General features: G+C 48.6%; 1 protein-coding gene across 1 annotated transcript in view; it reads left to right on the top strand.

The window, feature by feature from the left end:
• The first annotated feature begins 6,903 nt into the window (after positions 1 to 6,903).
• Positions 6,904 to 20,635, top strand: part of LOC146772974 (uncharacterized) — a 107,893-nt gene continuing 94,161 nt past the window's right edge. Inside the window, exon 1 of the mRNA XM_085637371.1 lies at positions 6,904 to 6,990. The gene's annotated coding sequence lies outside the window, so the exon portion shown is untranslated. The remainder of the gene's footprint in view (positions 6,991 to 20,635) is intronic.

The following is a 20,635-nucleotide window of genomic DNA, read 5'->3' as shown; positions in this document are numbered from 1 at the left end:
CCTGAATTGGTCAAGGCCGCGGATGGCACTGAATTGACGTCAGGTCCGGTAAGATACCATTCCCATCAGATACAGATGTGGGTGGGCATGAACCATAGTGAATATATTCAATTTGACTTGATAGACGCCCCCCATTTCACCCTGATATTGGGCATGCCCTGGCTCACCTTACATGACCCTTTGGTGCAATGGTCGGCCCGGACGGTAACTATGAGCTCCGCATACTGTAAGGAGCATTGCACGCCCGCTCGTCTCCAAGGTGCACCGAAAAGAACGAGGCCTGCGGAGTACCTGGCCAGCAGTTGTCCAGAACAGAGTGTGGGATGTGTCACCACTCTACCTAAAGTATATCAGACATACCATGCCGTATTCAACGAGCAAGAGGCCAGAAAGTTACCACCGCACAGACCCTACGATTGCGTGATTGATCTAGAACCAGGAGCCAGCATACCCTGTAGCCGCATCTATGCCCTCACGGGGGCAGAAACCACCTATTTACAGGAATATCTGGAGAAACTACTGGCTAATGGCTTCATTCGACCGTCATCTTCACCTGCGTCTTCACCTCTTTTCTTCATACCGAAACGTGAAGGAGGCCTCAGGGCATGTATAGACTATAGGGCGCTCAATCGGATAACTAAGAAAAATCGCTACCCCCTACCCCTCATACCTGTCTTGTTAGACCAATTAAAGGGCGCTACTGTCTTTACCAAACTGGACTTGAGGGGAGCGTATCATTTGGTGAGAGTGCGGCGGGGAGACGAATGGAAGACGGCGTTTAAGACCAAGTTTGGTCTATATGAATATCAAGTCATGCCGTTTGGGCTCTGTAACGCCACCGCCGCATTCCAATTCTTCATGGATGAAGTCTTGAGAGGGTTACTGGATGTGTCATGTATCGTTTATATAGACGACATCCTTGTGTATTCAAGGTCCATAGAAGAGCATATTCCTCACGTAAAGGCAGTACTGGAAAGATTACAACAGTACTCTCTGCATGCGAAACTTGAGAAATGCTTTTTTCTCACCAAGGAGGTCGAGTTCTTGGGGTATGTCATAGGCCCCAATGGATTGTGTATGGATCGGAAGAAGACTCAAGCCATCACGGATTGGGAATCCCCTACCTGTGTGAAATCCTTACAGAAGTTCTTGGGGTTCGCAAACTTCTATCGGAGGTTCATAAAGGACTTCTCACGTATTATTCAACCTTTGACTCTTCTGCTCCGGAAAGGAACAGTCTTCCAGTGGAATGCATTAACCGAGGAGGCTTTCCAAATGCTAAAGAGCTGCTTTATCAGTGCCCCCATTTTGAGACATCCTGACGCGTCTAAACCCTTCATACTCGAAACAGACGCTTCTTACTACGCGTTAGGGGGCATTCTTTCCCAACGGCACCCTGACACTGGCCAGTTACACCCAGTGGCCTTCTTTTCAAAGAAGCTATCAAGTTGTGAAACGAACTACAGCATTACTGATAAGGAACTTTTGGCCTTTAAGCGTGCATGCGAGGAATGGAGACACCATCTTCTGGGGGCCAGGCACACAGTGGAAATATATACAGATCACCGGAACCTGCTATTTCTAAAAAGTGCTCGAGCCCTAACACCGCGGCAGTTGCAATGGTCTCTGTTCTTTGCGGACTTTGACTTTGTAATCAAGTACAGACCAGGCACTCAGAACGGCAAAGCGGACGCTTTGTCTAGACCCCTGCCGGCCCCTGAGGGTGAACTTAACAGAACAGAGGAACCACCCATCATCCTGCAGAAGGCTGCTTTCCCTAGAGAGACTGTAGCAGGTATTACCCCAAGGGACTTCCTGGACGAAGTACGAAAGCAAACCACAGATCTAGATAAAGAGGCCTGGGTCCAAAAGGAAATCCTACACCGCTCCGTGAAAGAAGAGCTATTATTCCATGATGGCAGACTGTTCATCCCCAATGGTCCTTTAAAACAACAGGTCCTTCGCTGGGTTCATGTTACAACCTTAGGAGGACATATGGGAATACAAAAAACAATACAAACACTAACCCGTTATTTCTGGTGGGCGTCGCTCCGCAGAGACACTGCAAAATATATCTCCGAATGCTCTGTATGCACCCAAGCCAAGGCTCACCCAAATATAATATACAGTATCCCTCTAGACCTAAATTTCTTTTAATTTGTGTGGGTTCGCATGGAAAAAATACAACAACTTTATATGTATATTTGTTTTTCTATTTTATTCATTTTTTAATTTCTTTTTACATTATTCTCACATATGGGTAAAATTCATCTCTTATTTTTGAAAAAACAAACCATACAAAAATGATTATTTCTCCTTTGTGTATATACAAAACTATTTTCACTGTGCAAAAATGTATAGCAAGTTTTTACATATGCTTTGGCATGAGAGAACCAAAGTTAGTACAAAATAAGAAGACATTTTTATCAAAAACATACAATTCTTGACATTGATTCGAAAGATATCCCCACACCATTTACGCCTCTGAGCATACTACATACATGTCAGTCATACATAACATTCATACTATCCACCCCAGAACCAACCAGCATGCACAGAACAAGCCAAACAGGGGTAAGCCGCTCAACCCTCTGATGCTCTGCATAACGCTGGGGTGTGCCATACAAACTGGTCCACGCACGTTTCGATGGCTTAATCTTCTTTAAATGCCATCTTCCTCAGGACCTGTTACTACGTGTTTTTATCACGGACAAAGATGGGGAACTGTTTTCTGTTATATATCGATATTCTGGTGGCAGTACTTGCTTTCTATAGTTGTTTTCATATAGTCACTTTCTGTAATCCTGGTCTGACTGGTACTTGGTAGAACTGAATCTAAATCCTCAAGTTCAGGAACTTTGGTTCATCACGCGATGGGTGTTCTGGACCTTGTCTCAGGAAGGCGCAGTTAGAGGCCCCGACCTTCATGTTGTCATATCGCACTTGATCCTGTACGTATCCTTCTGGCTCTTCCCTGTATTCTTTTCTTATTTCTTTTCTTTCTCCACGGAACACAACGTTTGCAGGTATCTTCGTGGGAGTCAGTGGTACTCCTCGTTATTGAGGGCCCTACGCAGGGTGGCGAATGTCCACCAAACAAAGATCCTGACGTGAACAGGGCCCATTCCCACACCGCCCGTTCCCTGGCACACGGTATCTATGGACTTTGTAGTGGAAATGCCACCTAGCTCTGGGCATGACACCGTACTGGTGGTCGTTGATCACCTCACCAAAATGGGGCATTTCATCGCTCTCGCCAAGTTGCCTACGTCGGTGGAATTAGCCGCCATTTTTTGCAACACATAGTCAGACTACATGGAATACCCTCAGTTCTCATCACAGACAGAGGGACTCAATTCACGTCCAATTTTTGGAAGGCGTTATGTGAAGTCCTGCGGATTGATGCCGGTTTATCCACAAGCTACCATCTGCAAACGGATGGCAAGACCGAAAGGCTAAATCAAACGTTGGAGCAATACCTGAGGTGTTTCAAGTTGTCACAGGAAGAAGAGTGGAGTCAACTCCTATGGACGGCAGAGTTCGCCTACAACAACACCGACCACACTTCCTTGGGCTGTTCCCCCTTTTTCTGTCTCTTGGGGTTTCATCCCAATATGTTACCCTTTGAACATCCTGTGTCCTCCTCTCTTCCATCTGTACAAGAACACCATGCTCACCTCAAGAAAGTTGTAGATACGGCGAAAACCCACTTGGAAGAAGCACAAAGTAAGGATAAGTTACAAGCAGATAGAAAGAGAACACCCGAACCCTCTTATGCAATAGGGGATAGAGTATGGCTTAACACCAAACATCTGAAACTCAGGGGAAACACTAGATTGCAACCCAAGTTTGTAGGTCCCTATCCCATAGAGAAAATCGTAAATCCCGTCGCCATGAAACTCACTCTCCCTTCCTCCTGGCGAATCCATCCTGTCTTCCTTGTCTCCCTCCTAAAACCTTGTCTCCTGGGCACCCGTTTACCAGTCAGACCCAAACTATTGATATCGACTGGGAGGAGGAATACAAGGTACGGGGAATACTAGATTCAAAATACATTAGGGGGCGAGTGCATTATTTGATTGAGTGGAAGGGGTATGGCCCCGAGGAATGTTCCTGGGAACCTAAGACTAATTTACACTACCCTGAATTGTTGAGGCGCTTCCATCACCGTTTCCCCACCAAGCCCGGAGGTCCGCCGAGACGGCGGTCGTTGAGAGGGGGTACTGTCATGGCTAGGCAGAGATAGGTACACGGGGCACGTAGAAATTGCACTGCATGAATGGAGGAACATAAAACTACATCTCCCACAATCCTTGAGGCTAATACCATGACCCCTGACTCACTTCATAAGCTCCGCCCGGGTGGAGCCCGGGGCTTGTCACTCGAGTACAACTCCCCGCCGAAGCTGCAGTCTGTTATGTGAGACCCCAGCCATACTGGATTGCCGGAGTGCTAGACGTTCCTGTCGGGGGGGGAACTGAGCCCTCCCCTATCTCGGCAGCTACACGACGTGGTTCTCAGTGGGACTACACGACGATGTGGAGGAGTGTGGCTCAATGGTTAGAGCGGCAGACCCTGAGGCAGAGTTCTGGCCAGGGACCAGGGTTCGATTCCCGCCTCAGCGGGGCTCGGGCTCAATTTCCTCGGACCTGTCTATTCTCGCCTCGGTGCCTATTCTAATCACGGGCCCCACGCTGCAACTCTGGGCAATAGCTTGCTTAGCCTCCACACCGGCCCCAACAGCGCTAAGGATGCCTGGCTTCACCATGGGGGTGCCCAGGAGTGGACACTTCACAGGGAAAGCCAGGAGGGGTTCCACAGCGGTATGAGTATCAGCGCCAGGAAACCGCATAGGCGACACCGCAAGGTGGCCGTCTGGTGACAGTGCGCTCTATAAGTACATTTACATTCACATTCACATTCACATTCTCAGCGGGAACCGCAAAGGAAGCTAAGCGGTCATAGGCGTCCGTATTGACTGCCTGATTCGATGCTGCACGGAGCAGCGAAGCACTTGTCTGGAAGCATTACGGGTATGCCGACTGACTCGTAGGGAGGACTTGGGCCCTCCTACCTTGGTACATTCTCTGACCGCAAGTTGGTAGTCACCGCTAAAGGTATTGTCGCGGTTTGGGAGGCGATGGTGGCGGTTGCTTGAATGTATACGGCACGGAGTAGCGGCGCGGACACGAGAACGTATAGCGTCCTACACTCCGCAGCCGCCTGTGGGAAGACCTTGTTCGGCAACCTCTAGCGGAGCTGCGCTAGGAACATTGAGGGCAGTCTTCGCTCCAACGCGTTCTGGTTGTTCTAAATCCTGGCCTCGCTCACTGAGGGAATCAGAGGCATCGCTGACCTTCGAGCCAGTGGTTTGGAGCATGACGTAACGCTTCATTCCGTTAAGGACTCTGTACTACTTTTATAGAGGCCCCAGACTGATAGGGAGATCCTCTGGGACTGCTCTCAAAGTAGTGGGATAAGTAGAGGCCAGCCTGGCGGCGAGCTCCATCTATGAGAGGGTTATCTCCAGCCAGATAAGTACCTCGAGAGGAATGGAGTAACACTGTTCCTTGTTTTGTTTTCATCTTTGTTCTTCTATTATTTTTGACCTTGTCATATGGAGAGCTGTGCCGCTGACTATGCAGTAAGTCCATACACATGGGGGCTGTGGGGAAGGGGAACAGTACCTATCAGGACGGAAGTATTAATGCATGTATTGTGTTTCGCTTGCAGGGCACACAGGGTGGCAGATAGGAATGTGAGGTCCACAGCACCAGATGACATCCCTTCCCTGAGCCTAGCAGCGACACTCTTCTGATTTCTTTTGTCCCTTTTTTTTCCTTTCCCCGGTGGAGAGATTATCCTTGTAGAGTCCTCTGTACATACACTCTGGGATATCTCTCCGTAGGGGACGGGATCAATTAGCTTCGACATCGTGTCAGGTGCGTGCATAAACCTACCTCTGTGCGACAAAACTCCACTTATGTATAACTTTGGTTCATGAAACCAATGATCCCGGGCTGCCTCAGGCACACTCTCGTACACCCTCTCCCTGCGTGTCCTACTGCGCAAGGAGTAACCCCACACGAGGTGTCTTCCATGTCCAGCCTAGACGGCATGGAGGAACACATTACAGGGAACTCTCAGGAAATGTAAAGACAAGTTAGGTAAGAAGGTTTGTCCTGCCCCTAGAATCTGCTGCCACCACTACCAGTCTCAGAAAAGTTGGAAACACCACCACAGAGTCCAGCCCTGGTTCTCCTTGTGTGCCATAGGACAGCACCAGTGCACAGGTGGGATTGTTGTGTGTGTGAGGCATTAAAAAACAAAAAGCTAAATCTCAGAAACTCGCTATGGGGAACTCACGGTAGAGGCGCTGGCCCTCAGAATGAATTAATGAATTAATGTAGTGTACAATTAAAATCATTACAAAAAAAGGAATCAGTAGTGATAGTTTTACTTTAACCAAATGGTCATCAAAAGTGACCCCGCCCTCCAGAGCTACGCAGGGAAACCTATGTGCCAAAAATGCCAAAAAACGACCTTAGGCGCTACGATGCAGTGGCCCACTACTGACAATACTTGCTGTGTCGTGGCTTGTTTGGTTGAGTAAACAAGAAGGCGAGTCTCACTGTTGGAGTGGTGTGGTCTGTCACCATAATGCAGCTCCTGCGATAATTACCTGTAACTAAAACCTGACCTGGCCCTGGAAAACAATCGTTTAGTTCAAGCTTTACAATGGAAACTTCTAGCTAATCTAGTTTTTTTGTTAACTGGCTTGTGTACGTGTTTCAGTAGCAGAAGTTTGCTACGTGGTGGTTCTTGCGTTTTTGTGCTTCACAAACACCCTTGAACTTTGAGCTGGGCGAGCTGTCATATCGAAACCGTAAGTTTTCCGGAGGTTTCGGTTTCATTTACGAGTTACTTGTTTCTCGCAGCTCAGAGTGCAGGATTCACCTTGTCAGACGGACGCTCGAAGAAACTTTCGCGGTAAGTTGCACGGGCCGAAACAAATATAGTCAAAATCAGTCGCTTTTTGTCGATTGTGCTTTCCGTGGGGATTTAAAGGGCTTAACTCGCCATAGAAAGGTTTGCGTTGGGATTTTCAATGCGGGAAGAAATACGAAAGGGCGAGGGAGAAAATCTTCCACTGGACTTTTATGTAAGCAGTAAAAAAAAATGACTTTCAAAAACATACTGGCAGTTTTCACTTTTCCTTTGGGACGGTGTAAAGAGGTCCATAGCTCCAACCCCCCCCCCCCCCCCCCACACACACACACAGTTTTAGGATGTGGCGTTACGGCCAGAGTTTCGGACAGCAGGTTCGAGTCTCCATGTTGTCTCAAATCCTCAGACTCTGGCCTTCACTTAATCTACCCGTGCCTAAAAAAAACAAGCATTTGCAATGCAATCGGTCTCGCCATTGGGACCTTTTATGTATTTAGCTATGCAGCACATTAGTCGGAGTGCTGTAACACAGTCATTGTTTCAGAGTTGAAACATTTTAAATTATAAATAATCACGACAATATCAATGTTGTTACTCGTTTGTGTGATATTCCAAACAAGCATTGACGCTGTCAATAGGCCTGACTTGTTTTAAGCATATGCACGTTGTTGTGTTATAGGTAAGGATACAATAACCAACAAGCATTGGCATAGCCAATAGGTCTCGCCTTTGGGACCTTATAAGTGTTTAGCCATGCAACAGTTGCATAACTAAATACTTATAAGGTCCCAAAAGCGAGACCTATTGGCTATGTCAAGTGGCCGTGAAAGTGATCGCGATCAAACATCAAAGCGGTGGTGCGGCCGCAAAAGTGAAAGTAATCGCGGTCAAGCGCTGCGCGTGCCCGCACACATGCACTGTAGCTCTAGGCTGGCCTGGTAGCACTTTTTGGAGCCCTCTCAATAAATCTCGCCAGACCAGCGCATGCGCTGGGTCAGGCGAGACCTAAAAACGAGCAGAGAGGTACCTAAATACTGGTGAGATGGGAGGCTCGCTCTGTGAAGCACAGCAATTTTATTGAAATGTTTTTACCGTGTTCTTCTTTACACTCTTGGAAAGGATTCCTGGATATGCTTCTTTGACCATGTCATTTTGAGACATCCTCCTCTACCCCTTCTTTTTTCAGCCCACTAATGGCATTGCTTTACAGTGAGTTAAGCTAACCTGGCTGAAGAGGGGTGAAACCCCGAAACCGCTCCTAGGATGCTTGATTCCGGTCCAGGGAAGATATGGCTTGGCAGTTCGGGCTGGACTGTTCCCATGAGGCACAGGGTCAAGACTGATTTGCATATGGCCATGTCTGAACTGGGGTGGTGTGGTGAGCAAAATAACGATGGATTAAACCCAGATCTGTGACTGGGGGTGAATGGTTTGCCAACGTGCAACATTCCGTCCATCATCTTGTGTGTTTTATTACAGTGCACACCAACGTTTCTGCAGTAACAGCGACGGTTGAAGGGTACTGAACAGCCAACTCTGTTTCAGTCCACATTCCGTCTGCTAGGTAAGGTGAAGATGTACCGCCGTTCCTACCCTCAACCCTCACTAGCACCTAATGCCCCACCCATTTCTGTATCCTTTCCAAAACTGACTGTTTCTTCCCTATAAGAGACTTACTTATACCAGGAGTTTACGGCTTTTCCGGAAAGAGTTGTACTACGGCAGCGTATACGTCCCTCTGTATCTAGCGCTCTGAAGTAACCTAACCGCGTCCTCGGGTCCTTATCAAACTCTTATAATAAATAAATAAACCGCTGCAGAAATGTATGTGCAAGCAGTAATGTAATGGAGGGAAGTGCTATCTATGTCCATGGTAATGTTAATAATTGACTGGATTTTAGTATCTTTGTATGACTAGTTGGGCAGGGTGTATTACAAACATTTGACTAAGCGTCTGCCCTGTGCCTGTCTTTGCCCTCTCCCTCTCTGCCTCTCCTTTCTCTCTCATTTGTAAGTGCGCTTAAACAGTGCAGAGGCCTCACTGGACCGGTGTCTCTGTGTGTTGGGCTGGTGCGGATATGGGAATCCTTAATGCAAGGCTGGTGTGTGGTGATGAGCAGCCTACCCTACCTTGGCTTGCTTGGACTGGTGAAAGGCCGGGGTTGTGTTGTGGGTTGGTGAGCCATGCAGGAATCGCTGGGTTAGTGCAAGGGCCCACATTGCGCTTGTTTCGGTGCCGGAGAGATTGTCATCGGCTCAGGATGCTGCATTGGCAGGTTCACCAAAGGCACAGTGTTATATAAAGGTGGATTGGCCAATACCTGGGTGGCGCTATAATGTGTGGGTCGGTTCCAGGCCCTCCAGCCAATGATCTTACTGGCCCTTTGAATTCTGCAGTGGCATGGGTTGAGAAGTGATGGGGTGGGCCTTGTGGGTCAGTGCAAAGTCCACCCAGGCCTGATGCCCGTGGTTCTCATGGTGCATCACTGATGTGGGACGGTACGAGGGCCAACCATACCTGGCACCAGTACTTGCGAACTCGGCGATGTATTGGTCGGATCGGGGCACACCCTGCTCCAGTGTCGCGGCTGTCTGGGTGCACGAGGGCTGTACGAAGGAAGAACATTGTGCAGCCTTGGCAGCAGTCCAGAAGAGTGATGTCAGGAAATAAAACTAACCGCCTGAGGGTGCATGATATGGGCAGCAGCTGCCGGGCACCTCCCTTGTCCTGTGAGCGCCCTAGCACTGGCTGCCCACCCAGTTCTCTGCAGACGTGCTCATTGTGGTGTTGTGGGCCCCCGGTCCACATGCTAGATAAGTACTGCACACAGAGGCATGCTTAGTGTGTTGGTAACTGGCCCAGGGCACATGCGCCCGGCCCCTTTTATTAACAGGGTCACCTGACCTATGACGCCTGTGGTGGGTGGGTGTAAAGTGTGGGTTACATCAGCAGTGGAACACTAGAATGTATCCAGCCGGATACTACATCCCTCCCAAACTTTAATGAAAAAAACAAACGAGAGGCCAACCTGTAATAGAACACATAAATAACACATAGCACCAAATGAGTCTATTCAGGCCTTCAGCCAGGCAGCGCTGGAACCTCGGACCGCATGCTCAGGATGCTTTCAGTCGCTTTGGCGATGTATTTTAGACTGGCCTGGTCTCACAGTATAGAAAGTCTATGTATAAAAGTTCAGTGCTGATGTATCTGGAACTGTGGTGAGATCCACTTTGGATTCGACAACGATCTCTGTGATTGAGGCCTTCCTGTAGAGTGACGTGCTTGGTGACCCTCCTTACTCCTGACTGCTGGGCGACATTCGACTTGCCTCTCTCGCCTGGACTCCTCTGCCACTGGAGCCTCTTGGATGGCTTTCCTTTCTGGCTGTCATGGGACCACGTGGGGCTTCGCATGAGCCGCGCAAAGGCGTCACTGAGGAATTACCAACAGATTCACAGCCAAGTCGCTCATGTAGCCTCTGAGGGTGGTGTCGTTGTCTGGGCGTCGTCGCCGTCTGGACTCGGGTTCTGTGCCTTCGTCTGGCAATCTTGTGGGTGACCAGTCTTCCGCCGTGACCTTCGTGTTTCCTGCGCCTGGCATGGAGCTGCGGCCGACACATCTCTCCTACTCAGACTCCCTTCGCATGGGAATTCCGTTGAGGCCCTTGTCCCCTGGACTGCCACGTGACCGCGTGGGCTGTGCGGGCCATCTCGTAGGCCACGCTTAGGGGTCGCTGCAGAACTCCCAACAGGGCCACGGCCAAGTCTTGTGTAGTCCCCAAGGGCGATCTCCCAATGGCCGGGTGTGCTCGACTTCGGCAGGCTGTAGGTTGACTGGGGTGCACAGACTTCCTGGCTGATTCGCCTCCTTGAGCTCCGGTTGTTCGGGGTGTGTGGATTCCCTCGGGTGGTCGATGCTCCTTGGTGATGATGCACCTGGATGATGATGACAAAACAGTGATTTTCCTTCAGTTGGGCAACAGGCAGCGATCTATTGTCTTGGGTGACGTTGTGGAGTGAGGAGGACTAGAGGGACTTCGCAGCCCGTGTCTTCATCTTGCTGAGGCTGTTCTTCACCCGTGACATCTGCGGTGAGGAGCAGGGATGCCATCTGACTTGGCATGCCGATGCTTGTGACTGGACGGTTGCGCTGAGAAGCGTTTGAGAGAGACGCGGTTCTCGCTGGCTGCGGCTTACATTTGGTTCTCCCATTGGGCTGTTTCCAGGGACGTCGGTCTGGCTTCAGGACTGGACGGTCACACTGGGAAGCGTTGGAGAGAGACGCGGTTCGCGCTAGGTGCGGCTTACATTTGGTTCTCCCATTGGGCTGTCTCCAGGGACGTCGGTCCGGCTTGATAGCTGTCTGGTGTCTCTGGGTGCGCTCAGCTTGTGGTGGTACGAGTCCTCTGTCCTGTTGCTCTGCTCCTTTTCCTGCTGCGCGCCTGTGGTGGTTGTCTGCCCTGTGGCGTTGTGCCACTGTTCTTTCTCCCTTCATGGAGTGGCGTCCTGCCTCTCTCTTCTCCTTTGCCAAGTGGCGTTCAGCCACACTCTTCTCCTCCTTCTGACCAGGTTCCTCACATGAATGTGGCGTCCTGCCACCTGTCTCATGTTTGTGCCACATGGACATCTTGCTGGTCTTGTCCGGTTCTGGGGACGATCTTTTCTTTTCTGCGGACCTGTCATAGGTCTGTCCTGTCGGTAGGACTCGCTTCTTCGTCCTGAGGACCTTTCACGGGCACCATCCCCTCCTCAGGGATTTCGCAATGCTCCTCTTCTCTTCACTCGAGGGCGTTGTGCTTGCGCCTCGAGGCTGTGCTGTCATGGCGCTTGATCCTGCCTCCCTTCGGGCATGCTTGGCGGAGTTGGTCACTTCGAGTAACTTGCTCCATGCTTGCGGTGCGACTGTGGAATCCGGCCTCGGAACGTCTGTCATGGTGGCGGCTTGCCACGTGGGGTGTACGATTTTCCTCTTGCCTGTCTTGGGTCACTGGCCACTCAGTCTTGAGGCAGTGTGTGGGTGGACCCTGTGCTGTCTTTGGCTCACTGCAGGTCTCTGCTGGCATGGTGGAGATGTAGAGGATCTCCCTTCTGTCTTCAGCAGTGCACTTCTCTGAGGAGATGTCTCTCTCTCTCTCTCGTGGGCGCTATGCGTCGCGTACCTCGGACTTCGCGGTTTTGGTCCTTTTGGGTGCCCTCTTCTGTGGCTTGCAGTGGTGTCCGTTCACCACTGAGGGTGGGTGGCGCAATCTCCTTGCGGTGGCATCAGACAGCCACTGGGGTTGCGTGCGCAGCGCATGTTCTCCAAGGCTCGATTGCTTTTCGGCCCTATCACCTTCACTGGACCTTGCTTGGCCCCTTGATGCTTCTCTTAGGCAGGGCAACCTGGGGTCCTTGGCAGCATCCTTCTTAACTGTGGCGGCTTTGTGGCTATTCGAGGGCTCTCTACTGTTGTACCTCAACAGGGCACCAGTGCCTCTTTATGTTCTGTGGGTGCACTGTTCATGCCACTTTACATGTTGCTGCAGGTTAGGGGCATCTTCTTCTGACTTGCTGTGCTTTCCTCCGATGTGATGCTATAAGGGGAAGCGGCCACAAGGTGACACTGATTTGTTCTTCTCCAGCGGTAATTTGGATGAAAAAACCCTCTTTTATTCTCTTCTCACATGATGTACCCTGAACAGCCCCTCCAGCTGGGGGATGGTGTGTGAGACATCCCCTAGGTGGCGCTGCAGCCACTCCTGGTTTGAAAACTTTCTGCTGGCCTTGTGTGACCGGCCTTCGTCCTTGCCTCAGGGCCCTTCAGACAGAGTGCAGTTACCTTGCACACAGTGCTGTTCAGGCAGGCACATAATGATCAGTAGGGGAGTAGCGTCCTCAGGCTCACATGCAGCTCTGTCCTGTCTTCTGACATGGAGATAGGGGTGTTGCTTACATAATAATGTGGCACATGTTCACTACCGAATCACTGCTGGACCAGGGTATTTCACCCATGCAGGGGTGGAAACAAGTGCTCTTTCATTTAGAGGGCTGCCTGCTGTCCAACTGTGGGTGCAGTGCCTCAAACTACCTGCCGCTGCAGTCGCTCTTTCCTTGGTGCGGGCCCCGGCAGCTGCTGGGGCTGCTGAACGTTCCCTCACAAGCACTGGGCGGCACTCGTAATCCGGTGCTCTGCTAGTGTGTTGAGCACAAACAACACTGCTTGAGTGTCACAGGCCTCGACCGGAGCTAGCAGCGTGAAGAGAAAGGCCAGTTTATTCAGGGGAAGGCACGCTGTGCAGGCTGACACGTGGCCGTGCATCTCCGTCCTCTTTCACCACGCTGGTGCAATTGGTACAATTTACAACTGGCAAGCCGCTTTCCTCCTCCAATGCCGACGGCAGCCAGTAGGCAGCCCGCGGGCCACACCGGCTAATGGGGGCGGACCAGAGCAACCGCAGCAGGGCCTTCCGGGTGAGTGCTTATTTAATTATTTGTCTAGGCCGGCGGGTTAGGTCTCAGCTGCGGGTCGACTCCCCAGGTGGCGGGTGCCTTCATTTACTGCAGAGCGCATCTCTGCTCCTGTGCTGCGGTGCCGCTGGTGCCGCAGGAGGCACGGAGGCATTGATTATGCTGTGCTGGGCAGCTGAGAGCAGTTTTCTCTTCTTCCTATGGCAATCTCTTGCTAACTACGGGCCGCGCATGGGGCAGGAGACGCGAATCACTGTCTCTTGTGGTTGCAGATCACAGCATGTGGATGGGGCACTTCATCTCCCAAACGACAAGGCTGCAGGGGTGTGTGTGTCAAAGCAGCATGTTTTGCGTCTGCGAAGACGCGCTAGGGTGGCATATATGTCCTGCTATACTTTCTCCCTTGCTTGCGGCAAGGTCTGCTCTAGCCGGTCTCACGGCTATGCTCAGGGGTTGGAGGGTTGCGCAATACCACGCTTGTGCTGGCTGTACCTCATCTCCATGGGGTCAAAAGACGCTTCCTTTGTTCAGGGTCAGCTTCCTATCGCACCGCCTAGTCTTCCAGCAGGTGGGTGGTAGCGGGGCATCAGATTGTGGAAGATGAGCCTTCTCTTTCCTGTCCTCTTTCGCAGTCAGAGGCTGTCACACTCTCAGCAGGCGTGGGGGAGCTTTATGCCCTCGCCTTTATCCCGCCATACCAAACACAAAACGGCCGACACTGCACACATGGGGCTCGACCCCCTCGTTGCAAATGTGGTGTTGTGGGCCCCCGGCCCACATGCTATATAAGTAACGCACACAGAGGCATGCTTAGTGTGTTGGTAACTGGCCCAGGGCACATGCGCCCGGCCCCTTTTATTAACAGGGTCTCCTGACCGGTGACGCCTGTGGTGGATGGGTGTAAAGAGTGGGTTACATCAGCAGTGGAACACTAGAATGTATCCAACTGGATACTACACTCATCATGTCCCTGCTGGGCTGAGCCCTCGTGTTGTCCCTGCATGTGAAGAGTGCTAGCATTAGTCTGCGCCGTAACAGCTCATGCCAACGGTCCCGGTATGCCATGGATATGCACTACTGGACCACCAGCTTCTGTCACTAATATCCATGTGGTGAAGTCAGGGCGACTAGACAGGCGTTGTGCGTCTGTGGAGACGGTATTTGAGATGGGAACTGGAGTCTGAAGTAAAAAGATACACAAAAGCGATAATTTGACATGGGAACTAGGGATTGACGTAAAAAGATATAGAGAAATTAGGAAACCAGATGTTATATGATATGTGGAGGGTAAAAGCTGCCTGTAATTGAGACTTTTAAAGGCACGACTGGTGAAGGAGGTTTAGTGTGATAGAGAAGAATAACAATTTCAGGGCAAGTGGGCATCCATGCAAGCCACAACCAACTGCGAAGCCTTCTGTCGAACCATCAGAATGCTAAGCACGCGATAAACACGTCACTGAAAATGCTTTGTGGCCTAACGGTTTCCGTACAGCTCAACTGTCCCCACCTCAAATGTCTCCACCTCGACTAACGGTTACACAATTGTAAATTGTAAATCGGAGACTGGGTACGGAAAGGGCAATATCATTAGGTGTACGTCAGGTTTTGAACATATTTAATTATTTTAAATACAGAAGACAGAACAAGCATACTTGTAAATTGTAAATCGTAGATGGGGTACGGAAAGGGCAACTTGACTCCTTCTGATCAGAACAGTCCGTTTTGTAAAATCAGAGCAGTTCTCTAATCTTGCTGCCTGCCGCAGACACAATGCAAGGGTTGAATCGTGTTCAAAACGGCTGGCGGTTTGAATTATGAAGAGGCTATTTTCAGCTCGCTAATATCTCTGCCTGCCGCTAATCATGACACTGCAGTGGGTCTGTTGGTTATGGTATTGTCTCAAACTTCATCCATTAGGTGTACGTCAGTTTTTGCACTTATTTAATTAATTTTAATGTAGAAGAAAGAACAAGCATACAAAAAAAGTACAAAAAAAGTGCGGCAAGCTAATACTAAACCTTCGGTGTCCCGCCGCGGTAAGAGATCCAATCCCACTGGGCGTGGATCAAAGGAGACGGGTGGCAACAAGCAGCGAGTGGCATGCCTACAGTGCAATCATTGCACTAGCTTTGGCATAATTCGTGACGCACAACGACGCGCACAAATGAAAGCGTAAGGCGGACCGGGGACGAGGCTTTTGGAATCGTATCGATTCCAAAAAGCCTCGTATGACGTAGGCAGCGCATGCGCGCTGCCTACGTCAGGCCAAGACCTAACAAAGATGTGAGCTAGTGTTGTGTACAGGGCACAAGTCCTATAAAAAGAAGTGGGGCGGGATTGACCAAGTTAGGCAGTATGCAAGTGACATCATGACGCGTCATCACAGCACATGACATCATGACGCGTGACATTCCACGTGGCATCTTGGTAAGTGACATCACAAGAAGTGACATCAGATACTAGGATCTCACACATATGTTTATCAGGTGTAACATGACTACATTTAAGTGCACTATGATATTTAATAAATGAGATTTGAAGTCGAGGCTGTGCCAAAAAAGTGGCGCAATCCTGACACCAAATCTGAGCCTCTACTAATACATTTTTTTAAAACCCTGCCACAAAGAAATTGGCAACAAGGAAACACATGGCAGTAGATCTGTTCTGCTTAATTGGTTGCAAAGTCTCCATTTTAAAATATTTTATGGGTTAAGGCATCTGCTGCAGAGGTGCCCAGTACATCTCAGGGAAAAATAACAATGGTGAGATAACTCTGGACATTAAAGCATTTGTTGGAGAGATCTGTGTTTTGTGTAGTCCCAAATTGGAATCAAAGTAGTATAGAAGTTTAAGTTGTCTCCTGCAAATCATAATCACCTCTGTTCTTGGGGGTGTGGGGAGTTTGGGGATTATTGAACCTCTATTTTGTGGCTACCTTCTTCGGCTTTGTTATTTATGATATCGCAACACACATGGTGTGCATCTTATACAATGGTTGAGCATAAATGTACTACTTAATTACGCAATAGTGCTCTGATATGTGTATGTTCTAATGTACGCCAACTGAAAATGCAATAAAACATGTTTAAAAACAAAAAAGTTGACTCCTGCAAAGCACATCATGTAACATACAGATCACAGATTTGTATTTTATGTAGATAGGTGAGTGGATTACTGCTATGAACACGGAGATCCTTTTGTTACGTGCAGTTCATAAATTGTAATCTTTCTAGTAGACCACAGTGAGCTATGAAAGGCATTTAACTCCACGCGTTGTAACCCTGACTCTCTCATGTAACACATCTTGTACGTTGATTTGCACACTTACATGATTTATTTTTGAATGGATAATGTGTATGTTATGTAAGGCGCTCTAACACTGCATTGGGCTGAGTAGCGCTATAAAAGAAATGAAATAGTGCTATTTAAATTGTTATTTGTGTAAATACTGGTACAGACCAACCCATCTGACATTCTTACAGTGCATGCACTTATATACAGGGACAGGACAAAGTAAAAAGCATGCCTCTCTTAGGTACCTGTGAAGAGATTACAAGCTGTGTGCTTTTGTTTCCTCTCCCTTGCATTTGCATGTGTGAGGTTCCAGGCCGCCTCCAGTCCAATACTGGATCAAAAGTAGGTGTGATGGCCCCTTAATTTCTGCCTTTATCTTTGGCCGAGCTGGAGGTGAAAAAGAAGCCCCCTCCCTGCCTGCACGTTGCTGCTGAGAATGGAAAGCCGACAACAAGCAGGACAAAATCTACGTATTTGTGTGGGGACCAACTTTTTGGCAGGGCTTTTGGCGTCCACCCTGTGAAAGTAGTGGGTGTACCCGCGTGTACCCCTGACTTCTGCCCTGGTTATGTAACACTACATGGTGTTTATGTAAAGCGCTCCAGTACCTTTGGGTCGAGTTCGCGCTACATAAAACTGCCCAAAGAGAAAAAAAATGCTCATTGTAATGGGTGGTCTTTAGTCCCCCCACTCATCCCTTGTCAGCCCCTGTGGGGTGGGCTGAGCCAGGATGCCAAGTCTCGTCGCCTGTATGGCACTGCTTTCCTCTAAAGGCATTTGCAGTTTGTCAGTTCTTCCGTTCTCTGATTTTTCAAATTTTAGAGAGCTGCGCATTTTGCATTGGATAAAACTTGTAGGGTCACAGGCTATATATATTTGCTTTAATAGTTCAAATCTGACTTTGTATTATGTACATATATCTATAATAGAAAATTTAGACAACATATTTAAACACATACATGCAAAGTTAGATCTATATATTTTATACAATACTGTATTGCAATGAAGGCACTTGGACAAATTAATGTGGGGACAAGATGCAAGTGACTTTTTTAGGACTCGCCTGTGGCAACTCATGCACTCTCGCTTGAGAGAGATTTTGTTTACTAAAAGGTGCTTGGAGTCCACTCATTGCTTACCATTTGTTGGCTTCATTGTCATTCTTATTTGCTCCTAATTGTGAAGCGGGTGCCAGCTTCACTTCCTCTTCTTTCGTCGGGAGCACAAACCAAGTACTGATTGCTTTATCCTGATTATTGTCCTTCAACTGCTGGTGCCGTGAGTGTGTATCTCCAGGAGTCTCCCTTGTGTACTTCTGTTTTCCTGCAGTCCATGTTGCTTTGTTGCCGAGTGTTTCTCCCTGCCCCTCCCTTTTGCACTTGCCATTGTGTTTGTCCTCAATGTGCCCCGTCCAGACCTCCACCCCCCATTGTTTTTGCACCCCTCCAATGTTTCTCATACAACCCCTTGTGTTGTTGTAACCCCTCAACCCCACCTCATGTCAATTCTGCGTTCTCACCACCTGCCCGTTAAAAAAAACAAAAACTCTTTTGCATGTTTTTAGGTTGAGCTTTATCGACCTGTTTTATCTCTTCTGTGGGGTTTGGCACACCCATCAATTGCCATTGGCCGTTATCTGGGTCATTTACAAATACTAACTTGTTATTGGTGCATTGCTTAAATGTCCCTCCTTTGTGGGCTTAGCTCCCTCGCTGGTGATTTCACTAAGAGATCGTTTTGTTTGGCCATCACACTGTACACAGCGTGTGATGGCCTCTCCTCTCCTCTCCTCTCTCCGCCGTCTGGTTAATTTATAGGTGTTTTTTGCCTGTGCTCAGCGCGGCTGCCTCATGCCTGAAATAAGATCAGCAACTGGAGTGGCTGGCGCACGTGAGCGCCTTGCTTGTGTTTTTGGTGTCCGTTTCTTTTTTTATGGTTTCCTGCTCATCCCAGCACTGCCCATCTACCTGACGTGTAATTTAGGTTTCCTTCGTCGGGCCGAGAGGGCTTGTTGTCATGGCAACATGCCACACAGGGATACATTGTTTCTCGCTCTCTCTTTCAGGCCGGCCCGCCCGGCCCGGCCTCTCTGAGACCCAAGTGCGGCTGCTAGATCTGCCAGCGTGAGCTACATTGTGTGTGTGTTGGGCTATTACCTTGTGCACCCTTGCCAGCAGGGACCCCAGGAGCAGCTGGATGATACAGTTTAAATTACTGCCAGCCTGCTCTGCACGCCGTGTTTTAAGATCCCGGGACAAGGAGCAGAGACACCATTGGCTCCTTCAGCTCTCTTCGCTCCAACACTGCTCGCAGGACCCCACCAGTGCTGTTGTGCTTGTTTCTAATCTGTTTTCCGGTTTTGGGGGCACATGCATTCCAGGAATTCATCCAAGTTCCAACAAAGCGGTCGTACAGATTTCTTCTTACTGTGTTCGCTAACACGTTTCGTGCTGTTCATTAATCGAGTCTCTTGTGATAATCTGCAGAGTCCCAGGTCAGATGGCTCCTGAGAAAGGTTTGGAGGGCAACCAAAATGTGAAAACACGTCTTTTTTCTTTTAAAACGCGTTACCACCTGGTAGCCTTTAGTAAGTCTCGAAATTTTCTTGTGTCAATTAAGTATAGGTTCCCGCCCACTCGCTCTGTTTACTGACATAAATAGGAACTTATATGTGTTTGATCAGGGCTTTAAATTGGATGAAAAAACTGGGGTCCCTGGGCCATACGTATTTTAGTGGCCCCTATTCGGATCATCCCTTTCATACCCTCTTTGGCCAGGTCACTGACAATGCACAGGCAGACTCGTCCAAATTCTACATGTGTTTACATCTAATATTCAGGGGTACTGATGTGTGTTTTCAGTATTGTAACACAGCTGCAGCTCACTAGCATTACTGCAAGTAATCCCTGTGGCACCCTCCTATTTCTCATATATGAAGTCCTGTTTTGAGCTAAAAGAAACATTTTATGGAAACACAAATATGCTTTCTCTGCTAAATGTCTGTAATAGACTTTTACACATTACCCACACTAAAAATAAGTTAAAGGAAAACGATATTTAAAGCAATCTATTTATGAATTATTCAAGGTCATCAGGGCAAGACTCTCTGCAGAACAGAGCAGGCTCTATCAGGGGGCCCTGAAAGGCTGGGGGCCTGGGCCAGAGCAGACTTTGCCCATGCCTTAAATTGTCTCTGGGATGGGGAAACAAATGACTCATTAACTTAAGGTCTCTGTGTAGGGCACAGAGTGTGTTATCTTTGGACCATGGCCCAGATACTTATGCATAAAAGGAGATTCATTCTGGCCAAGAACATAGAAAGAAATGAACACGAGCTGCATGGAAAATCAGGGGCAGGCACCAAGGAGATATGCTATCAGTTGATGCTGTTAATTTAAACATTAATTGTATCATTGTATACTTGTTAAGAGTAGCGAAATCAAGAAAATGATTGCCTCTCCTGCAGCTGGATATGAAAAAGCACGCGTTATGAACTCCTTTCGCGAAAAAAACAATGACAACATTTTTATAAATATCTGACATGATTTCAACATGCTTCTGGCTTTTTTAGACATGATGCTCTCATGGTAGATGTAGTAATCATGGGTAGATATTGTTCAACGTGTGGAAATGAATGCCAGAGGTACTGGTTGAGATGAAATACAGTTCTTGACTGCACAGCTTTTACAAAACAACAAATGAGCAAAGCTGAAGATTATCCAGGGATTCTTTACTACCTGGGGTCAATGCCTATCATATATGTGTTGCTTTTAAAATCACATAAATAAAAGGCATTATCATTTACAATGCCAATATCTTACAATCTCCTAATTGCGAGACCTATTGCATTGCAAATGCTTGTTTTCTTTTTAGTTACCGATCCAACTTGGATTGGTAAGTAAATAAAAAGAATTGCTTGTGTTAAGGCCTATATATCCATATT

Source organism: Triturus cristatus, chromosome 12 (assembly GCF_964204655.1).
Source record: "Triturus cristatus chromosome 12, aTriCri1.1, whole genome shotgun sequence".
Lineage (NCBI taxonomy): Eukaryota > Metazoa > Chordata > Amphibia > Caudata > Salamandridae > Triturus > Triturus cristatus.
This window is presented reverse-complemented; position numbering and strand designations above follow the sequence as displayed.